Below are 10,645 nucleotides of genomic sequence, written 5' to 3' on the forward strand. Positions count from 1 at the left end.
AGCAATAAAACGGTGTAACAGAAACTGAATAGAAAACTCACATCAATGAAATAGGTCTGGGAATCGTTGTCTCATATCTGATTCAGTCTCCCAGGTAGCTTCTTTTCGATGCCCTAACGACTTTACTGTACTTTCAACAGCAGAATAGTCTTCATTCTAAATTATCTTTCTTTCATGGATTTCTGATTCCAATCTGGAATAAGAATTCAGGAAGTATAATAGCATAATACAACTCGAAGTATAATTTGTGATAGAATCAATCGCAAAAATACTGGCTATACAACATCCGTGTATACCAATCAACAGCTCCTAAAAGTTAATTAATGCTCCTTTACTTGTTTTACCTGATTTTGCTAATAACTTTGGAAATTGAATGTGATGCTTCAGGTGTAGGTATTGGTGGAGTCTTGATGCAAGGAGGTCGACCGGTGGCGTACTTTAGCGAGAAACTAAATGGATCCGCCCTGAACTATCCCACGTATGATAAGGAGTTCTACGCTCTTGTGAGGGTGCTAGAGACGTGGCAGCACTACTTAAGGCCTAAGGAGTTTGTGATTCATACGGATCATGAATCCCTAAAGCACCTTAAGGGGCAACAAAAGCTGAACAAGCGGCATGCTAAGTGGGTGGCAGTCATTGAAACGTTTTCATACATCATCAAGTACAAACAAGGTAAGGAAAATGTAGTGGCTGACGCACTATCACAGAGGTACGTACTAATTTCTTCCTTGGAGTCTAAAATTTTGGGGTTTGAGCATGTGAAAGAATTATATGTACTAGATGAGGATTTTAAGGAAGTATTTGAAACTTGTATGCATGGTCCACATGAAAAATTCTATTTGCATAATGGTTTCTTGTTTAGAGGAGATAAGTTGTGCATCCCTAAATCATCCATTCGTGAATTACTTGTTAGGGAGGCTCATGGGGGTTGTTTGATGGGACACTTTGGTGTGGCAAAAACCTTGAATGCTTTGCATGAACATTTTTATTGGTCACATATGAAGCGTGATGTTGAGCGAGTTTGTGATAAGTGCATAGCTTGTAGGCAAGCTAAGTCTAGGGCACAACCACATGGATTGTATACACCACTTTCTGTTCCTAGTGAACCTTGGATTGACATTTCTATTGACTTTGTTTTGGGGTTGCCTAGGACTAAGAAGGGGAGGGATTCGATATTTGTTGTTGTTGATAGATTTTCTAAGATGGCACATTTTATTGCTTGTCACAAAACTGATGATGCCTCTCACATTGCGGATTTGTTTTTTAGAGAAGTTGTTAGGTTGCATGGCATGCCTAGCACTATTGTTTCTGACCGTGATGTTAAGTTTTTGAGTTACTTTTGGAAAACTTTGTGGGCTAAACTTGGCACAAAATTGTTGTTTTCTACTACATGTCATCCTCAAACGGATGGACAGACCGAAGTTGTTAATAGAACTTTAGGGACACTTTTGCGTGCTATTCTTAAGAAGAATTTAAAGAATTGGGAAGATTGTTTATCATTTGTTGAGTTTGCTTATAATCGTTGTGTGCATTCTACTACAAATTATTCGCCATTTGAAATTGTATATGGTTTTAATCCTTTGACTCCGTTGGATTTGATGTCTTTACCTGTGAGTGAAAGGTTGAACATGGACGGCAAAAAGAAGGCTGAATGTGTTAGGGGGTTGCATGAAAAAGTCAAGGCCAACATTGAGAAGAGAAATGAGCAATATGCCAAGCAAGCCAACAAACTGAAGAAGAAGGTGATATTTGAGAAGGGAGATTGGGTGTGGCTCCACTTGCGGAAGGAAAGGTTCCCTGAGAAACGTCGTTCAAAGTTACTACCGAGGGGTGATGGACCATTTCAAGTCCTCGAGAGGATCAATGACAACGCCTACAAGCTTGATCTACCAGGTGAGTATAACGTCAGTTCTACTTTTAATGTTAGTGATCTTTCTTTGTTTGATGTAGGTGATGTGCAAGATTTGAGGACAAATCCTTTTCAAGATCACCCGTGTTTGCATCATTCTCCTCTTCTTGAAAAGGATTTGTCCTCAAATCTTGTTCATCACCTACATCAAACAATGACAAATCACTAACATTGAAAGTGGAACTCACATTGTACTCACCTGGTAGATCGAGTTTGTAGGCGTTGTCATTGATCTTTTCTAGATTTTGAAATGGTCCATCGTCCCTAGGTAGTAGCTTGGAACGACGCTTCTCGGGAAACCTTTCCTTCCGCAAGTGGAGCCACACCCAATCACCTTTCTCAAAGACCACCTTCTTCTTCCCTTTGTTGGCTTGCTTGACATATTGTTCATTTCTCTTTTCAATGTTGGCCTTGACCTTTTCATGCAACTTCCTAACAAATTCAGCCTTCTTTTTGCCGTCCATGTTCAACCTTTCACTCACAGGTAAAGACATCAAATCCAACGGAGTCAAAGGATTAAAACCATATACAATTTCAAATGGCGAATAATTTGTAGTATAATGCACATAACGATTATAAGAAAACTCAACAAATGGTAAACAATCTTCCCAATTGTTTAAGTTCTTCTTAAGAATAGCACGCAAAAGTGTCCCTAAAGTTCTATTAACAACTTCAGTCTGTCCATCCGTTTGAGGATGACATGTAGTAGAAACAACAATTTTGTGCCAAGTTTAGCCCATAACGTTTTCCAAAAGTAAATCAAAAACTTAACATCACGGTCAGAAACAATGGTCCTAGGCATGCCATGCAACCTAACGACTTCTCTAAAGAACAAATCCGCAATGTGAGAGGCATCATCAGTTTTGTGACAAGCAATAAAATGTGTCATCTTATAAAATCTATCAACAACAACAAATATCGAATCCCTCCCCTTCTTAGTCCTAGGCTTAGCTTGCCTACACGTTATGCACTTATCACAAACTCGCTCAACATCACGCTTCATATGTGGCCAATAAAAATGTTCATGCAAAGCATTCAAGGTTTTTGCCACACCAAAGTGTCCCATCAAACCCCCCTCATGTGCCTCCCTGACAAGTAATTCACGAATGGATGATCTAGGGATGCACAACCTATCTTCTCTAAACAAGAATCCATGATGCAAATAGAATTTTTCATGTGGTCCATGCATACAAGTTTCAAACACACTCTTAAAATCCTCATCCAGCACATACAACTCTTTCACATGCTCAAATCCCAAAATTTTTGATTCCAAGGTAGAGATTAGTACGTACCTCCGGGATAGTGCGTCGGCCACTATGTTTTCCTTACCTTGTTTGTACTTGATGATGTATGGGAACCTTTCAATGAATGCCACCCACTTAGCATGCAGCTTGTTCAGCTTTTGTTGACCCTTAAGGTGCTTTAGAGACTCATGATCCGTATGAATCACAAACTCCTTAGGTCTCAAGTAGCGTTGCCACGTTTCAAGAGTCCTCACAAGCGCATAGAGCTCCTTGTCATATGTTGGATAGTTCAGCGCTGCTCCATTAAGCTTCTCACTGAAGTACGCCACCGGCCGTCCTCCCTTCATCAACACTCCACCAATACCTACACCTGAAGCATCACATTCACTCTCAAAAGTATTAGCAAAATCAGGTAAAACAAGTAAATGAGCATCAATTAACTTTTGTTTAATAATATTAAAAGACTTCTCTTGATCCTCGCCCCAATGGAATGGAACGTTTTTCTTGATCACCGCCGTCATTGGTGCTGCCAGTGTGCTAAAATCTTTTACAAACCTCCTATAGAAGCTTGCAAGACCATGAAAACTTCGAACTTGACCAACAGTAGTAGGCGTTGGCCAATCTCGAATGACACTTACCTTGTGTTCATCAACTTGTATACCCTGTGAACTTACCACAAAACCAAGAAAGACAAGTTTGCTTGTACAAAAATCACATTTCTTTAAGTTAGCATACAAATTTCCAGCCCTTAGTGTGATTAGTACAAGTCTCAAGTGATTAACATGCTCTTCTAGATTCTTACTATACACAAGGATGTCATCAAAGTAAACCACAACAAATTTTCCTATGTGTGCACGCAAGACATGATTCATTAACCTCATAAAGGTGCTAGGAGCGTTAGTTAGGCCAAATGGCATTACCATCCACTCATATAACCCATACTTGGTTTTAAAAGCAGTTTTCCACTCATCACCTTCCCTCATCCTAATTTGATGATAGCCACTCTTCAAATCAATTTTGCTAAAGATACAAGCATCATGCAATTCATCTAATATATCATCTAGTCTAGGTATGGGATGCCTATACTTAATGGTTATGTTATTGATTGCTCTACAGTCCACACACATTCGCCATGAGCCATCTTTCTTAGTAACTAATAAAACAGGCACAGCACAAGGGGACATGGACTCACGCACAAAACCCTTATCTAACAACTCACTTACCTGCCGTTGAAGCTCCTTAGTCTCCTCCGGATTACTCCTATAGGCGGGACGATTTGGCAATGCACTCCCAGGCACGAAATCGATTTGGTGCTCGATTCCCCTCAATGGTGGTAAGCCATGAGGTAACTCCTCTGGATATACATCTTCAAATTCCTGCAAAAGTGAAACAACAATGCTCGGAAGGGACCCGGCTATATCACTTGTGTTAAGGAGGATCTCCTTATAAACAATCAACACAAGTGGTTCATGTGTGTGCATCAATTGTTTCAACTCACCTTTTTGGGCCATATATGATTTCTTTTTGGCATCTTTCCTCTCATTTTCTTTCCTCTCACTTTCTTTCCTCTCATTTTTCTTTTGAATGGCCATCTCACTCTTTTGATCACTCTTTTGTTTCAGCCATTTCATTTTATTCTCAAAGGTCATCTCACTTTTTAGTTCACTCTTTTTTTCGGCCTCATCTCTCTTCTTTTTTTTCAAATGTTCCTCCAACACTTGCTTCGGGGACAAAGGAAGTAATACAATGGATTCCTTATTCAATACAAATGAATACCTATTCTTGTACCCATCATGTGTCACTCGCCTATCATATTGCCACGGTCTACCCAACAAGATATGACAAGCATGCATCGGTACCACATCACACAAGACCACATCCACATATTTCCCAATAGAAAAAGGCACTAGCACTTGTTTGTTAACCTTCACCTCCGCAAAATCATTCAACCATTGAAGCCTATATGGTTGAGGGTGCTTTAATGTAGGTGACCCCAATTTCTCCACCATTTCAACACTAGCCACATTAGTACAACTCCCCCCCATCTATGATTAGATTGCAAACTTTTTGGTTTACAAAACACCTAGTATGGAACAAGTTCTCCCTTTGGTTAGTCTCCTCCTCCTTGACTTGGGCACTCATGATTCGCCTAGTCACTAGTGCTTCACCTACAACCGCCTCATAACCCTCGTCAAGATCCTCTAATGCAGGCATCTCATCATCATCATCCTCCTCACTATGAGATTCATACTCACCATAGTCATTTAAAATCATTACCCTTTTATTAGGACATTCACTAGAAATATGACCTAACCCTTGACACCTAAAACATTTAACATCTCTAGATCGATTAGAAGGAGTTTCAGATTTACCTTGCACTCCTTGTTTAGGAGCCTCTAGTTTGGTCTCAACCTTGGGTTTGGTCAATGCCTTGTTCTCCTCACGTTTCACCACATTTGATCGCCACGAAGATGATGAACCCCCAGTTGGATTGGTGTGGCCAACTCCACGCCTTTTGAGTTGTTGCTCCACTTTTATGGCCATTTGCACCATCTCGTCTAGATCCAAGTAGTGCCGAAGCTCAACTTGATCTTGGATTTCCCTGTTCAAACCACAAAGAAAACGTGCCATGGTCGCCTCATTATCTCCCTCAATATTGGCCCTAATCATGACTACTTCCATCTCCATATAGTAGTCCTCAACACTCTTCTCCCCTTGCCTCAAAGTTTGTAGCCTCTTAAACATCTCCCTATAGTAGTTGTTGGGCACAAACTTCTTTCTCATGACCCTCTTCATCTCATCCCAAGATTCAATGGGTCTCTCATTATACCTCCTCCTAGTGGTCACTAATTGATCCCACCAAATGAGAGCATAGTCTAGAAATTCGACCACCGCCAACCTAACCTTCTTTTGTTCGGAGCAGTGGTGACATTCAAACACAAACTCTATCCTCTTTTCCCATTCTAAGTATGCCTCCGGGGTCAGATTTCCCATGGAACGAAGGAATCTTCATCTTAATACTACCCATATTACCATCCTCCCTATTCTCGTCATTGTATCTACCCCGTGTTGCTTCTCTCCTTCCTCTACCTCTTCCATTCCTACCCCAATTCTCACTTTGGCTCTCTTCTTCTCCTCCCAAATCGTACTCTTCATCTTCTTCTCCTCTACCCAAATCCTTAGGCTTAGATTTAGCTCCACTAGTACTAACTTCAAGCCTACTCATCCTCTCGTGCAATGGCTCCAACTCAACCCTCATCATCCTACTAAAATGCCCAAACAACGCCTTCATTTGAACCTTGGACAACCCCGGGTTCGAACTATCTCCTACCTCCTTCTCCATTTAATTTCAGATTTGTACCTGCAAGAAAACGTTAGTAGAAAACAAAATATGCCTCACCCAAAATTCTCACGGTCACTCCAAAGAAAATCACTCGTTTCTCCCCTCGTATTTTCTTGCTCACAACAAATACTCACTGTTTACTCCAAAGAAAATTCACTCGCACTCAAGTATTTTCACTCAAATTTGATAGTATTCTCGGAAGTGTGCTCAAGCTTTGTATTTGTATATCAAACAATCAAGTTCAACTTGTGAACAAATGTGATCGACTCACTTAGACTGCGTAGACAAGCAATTTGAAGGTAAATATATTTTTTTTTACTGTGTGAGGCACTTTTATATGACTCACAAAAAGGAATAGAACAAAATATCAAAAAGAAATAATGGTGAATTTTCGGATTTTTGGTATTTTTTTTTACTCTAAGAATTTCGAAAATTCAAAGAAAAATAAATAAGACACAAAATTTCGTGTATCACCGATACACGAACGACAAAGAATGATAGAACAAAACAGATCTGAAAGCGGAACTAAAGGATAATTAGATCTGATAATAGAACGAAGGATAAACTTACTTGAATTCAATTAACCAAAAGATCTGATACCAAATGATACGAATCCTCGTACGAATAAATAGCAAACACGATTAAAAATCGAATCGCGCCCTCTATTCAATAACGAGCAAGGATCGATGTGTTGTCCCGATCTTTTGAATCAAGTGTGGGTGTGATTTTTACCTCTAAACTATGAAAAGTTTAGCAACAAATAATCACGGAAAATAAACAACCGAAATTATAACGAACCTTCAAAGAACAAGCCCTTGACAATCCGCACAAGAACGATCGACAAACGCCACAAAGTTAAAAGTTTGATAAGTTTGATTTTGGTTACAAAGCAAAGCTTTGAAAAAGTTTGAGAGAAAAACTCAAAGTTTGATAAACTCAATAATAATAATGTGAATAATGTGTTGATTTTCGTCCATATCATCTTTTAATATAAAAAGATAACAATATCTAGTCTCCCAAAAAAATAAAACTCTAAAGAAGGAATAAAATCTCACAAAACCGCTAAGTACACGGACCCCGTGTAGACGTCCGGGGCTAGGTCCGTGTAGGCATGGTGAGGTACACGGACCCAGTGTACAGGTCCGTGCTCGGGTCCGTGTACACTCGGGATTTCTTCATTCTCGGCTGTAATGGACACGGACCCCGTGTACAGGTCCGTGCTCGAGTCCGTGTAGGCTCTGGACTGCTTGAACAACGTTCTTTTGGTTCCGGAACTCACTCCCATGCATCATGAACCCTTCGGCACTTTGCTCTCCTTGATTGCTCATGACTCCCTGCAGTGCCTCCTTAAACTTCTTCAGTCGTCCTCTCGTGATCGGTCCCTCCGGCAACTCCAAAGGATCCCATGCTTTCCTTGACGCTCGATCACCCGTGTTTGCATTATAAATTCTTTTATGTCCCATAATTAATTAAAAGTGTAATGCCCGAGATTTAATTACTGTAATCAGAAGTGGATTAATTAACAGTATTGAGATTGTAGAAGCTCAAGTGGAGAAGCCGGGCGTCGGTGCAATACAAGCGAAGATGTTAAACAGAACCTGTGGCGCTCGAGCGGTAGAAAAGGACCGCCCGAGCACCAGTGCACCACAAAGTTACGGTTTGGACAGAATGTCTGGCGCCCGAGCGATAGAAAATGACCGCCCGAGCGCCAGTGTTGAATAAGTTAAGGGCTTGGACTGAAGGTTCCGTGCCCTAGCGGTAACTTATGACCGCCCGAACGCCGCCTNAAGCTTAAATTGTGATTTTGCAAGGTTCGATTATCCGAATTTTAATTCGAGTACAGTTCTGAGATCCTCGTGACAAGAACTTCAACTGGACGTAAGTTTTCCTATGTTTTGATATGATTTGAAAATATGATATTGAAGGAATCAGATATGATTGATATATGATGTTCTTGAGATATTAGACATCGTAGAACCGAGAACAGATTGAAGAACAAATTGTTTATACATTTGTTATGATTTTTCAGAGATGAAATTGAGATTATTCAGATTTCTGAGAGTATGGATTATATTGGATATTGGTTAGGATTTGTAATTATTATATATTGTTGTCTGAGTTAACGAGGATATCAAGACTATACTGTTATGCCGTCGAAACAGAATTAGATTGAGTATTGATCAGAATGAGTATTGATATGAGTTGTATATTGATATTGTTCCTATTCGACACGTCATTTCAGATTGGTATTGACAGCTTCGAATTCAGGACTTCGACTTCGTCAGAACTACGACAAGAAAGGTAGAAATCAATGTTAACAGGGAGATCGACTTGGGTCAGACTAGACTTGAGTTTCCCTAAATCACATACTTGTATGATATTGGTTTCATACCTTTATATTGTTTGAATGAGTATGCTTAGTCTATTGATTTATAGAAAAGCAGAGAATTGCAGATAGCTATTGAGTGAGAGTCATTGACAGAGATGCCAGATTATGACAAAGTAGTCACTGGCCCATTGCACATTGTCAGAATAGGCATTGGCGGATATGCTAAGTTTATGGCGGATATGCCAAGTCTATGGATATTTGATTTATATCGATGTTGCTTAGGAAGGGATCGATCCCTATCGCGGAGATTTGGTATATTGTAATATCCAAGAACCGGGATCCCAAGATTAGAGATAAGTCGAGTCTAAGATGACGAGTCAAAGAGTTTTATCTGTATTCACTAATGTGACATAAATTATGATTCATGTTTTTTGATACATGGTTTATGCTTTTACATATGATTTTATGTATTGTATTAATTCATTGTTTATACTTGGATTGTATTCTCATCGGAGTTATCCGGCTGTTGTCGTGTTTGTATGTGTACATGACAAAAGGTGGGACAGGATCAGGGTCAAAAAGAGGATGAGAGAAAGGACAAGTTAGCGTGGTGATCCGGATCAGAAGTAGTTAGGTTTCAGCACTTGATATATAGTAGTTGAACCCTAGTTTCGTTTGTTGTATGCTGTACAACACTTGTACCGTTATACTGATATATTTATTAGAATGATTCCATTACGTTCCGCATTTTTTTTAAAAAAATTTAGACCCTGTTTATCTTAATTGATTGAATTATTCCCAAAGAATGATTATGAAATGAATTAACGTCCGGGTCCCCACAAAAAGCCTAAATTAAAATGTGTGACCAATTGAGATAATTTAATCAAGGATTATTTTATTTAAGAAATTGTAACTTAACATGTTAGTAATATATTTTTAAGAATTAGCCATGCATGCAAGAAAATTACTATCCCAAATTAATTTATTATTTCACTAAAATACATATTAAGAGTTTAAAACTTTAATGAGATAAAGTTCAATAATTAAGCAATATTTCCCCTCCATTTTATTTGTAGAATACGGCCACCCCATTAAAGGATTTAATTAATTTGACAACTCATCATTTTTATATCATTCCTTAATCCTTTTCTTGGTATGATTAATCCATTCTTTTTAATCTTCAATAATTATTAATTACGCAATATCCTCCCTTATTTTATTAAGCAAGAAATCGGCCAACCCACCTCCAAAATATTCCTCAAATCCATTGATATCATCCCTCAATCCCACCATATCATATCATTCCTATCTAGCAATTAACTCAAGGATAGAAAGATTCATTTTCTCCCTTCTATCTAACAAACTTTCCTTCATTCCCTAGCCATTTCCCTCTCCATTCCACCAAAAATTTCAGAGCATTCCAGCAAGAAAAACGTGAGAAAACGAGGGAGAAGCAAGAGAGAAAAACAAGAAGCAAAGCAACTCCGTCTCCTCCGCGTCGTGTCGTCGTAATCGATTTGTTTTCATTTCAAACAAATCCAAGGCATATTTATATTATATTTTGCTCTTCAATCAAGTCATATTATCATTTTAAAACATCATATGTCCATGAATCACGTTCATGGGATTGCAGCTTATGGGATTATTACTTCACCCGGTGACCTACGACCGGTTCATGTTCATGTATGGGTACGGATATCAAGTCCAAGGGCTGTTGTAACGCCCGAGATTTATCCTGTTAATTTGAAATGAATATTTGATTGTTTGATATGGTTCTAGACAGAGCATATCGAGATGGGCTGGGAATTGTTGAGTTGAGA

At 39.1% G+C, this 10,645-nt stretch overlaps 1 pseudogene; it reads right to left on the reverse strand.

Annotated features, from left to right (window-relative positions):
- LOC140977647 (uncharacterized) overlaps nt 1-6,181 on the reverse strand; it is an 8,547-nt pseudogene extending 2,366 nt beyond the window's left edge.
- Between the last annotated feature and the right edge of the window lie 4,464 nt (nt 6,182-10,645).

Source organism: Primulina huaijiensis, chromosome 5, assembly GCF_012295235.1.
Source record: "Primulina huaijiensis isolate GDHJ02 chromosome 5, ASM1229523v2, whole genome shotgun sequence".
NCBI classification, from domain to species: Eukaryota; Viridiplantae; Streptophyta; class Magnoliopsida; order Lamiales; family Gesneriaceae; genus Primulina; species Primulina huaijiensis.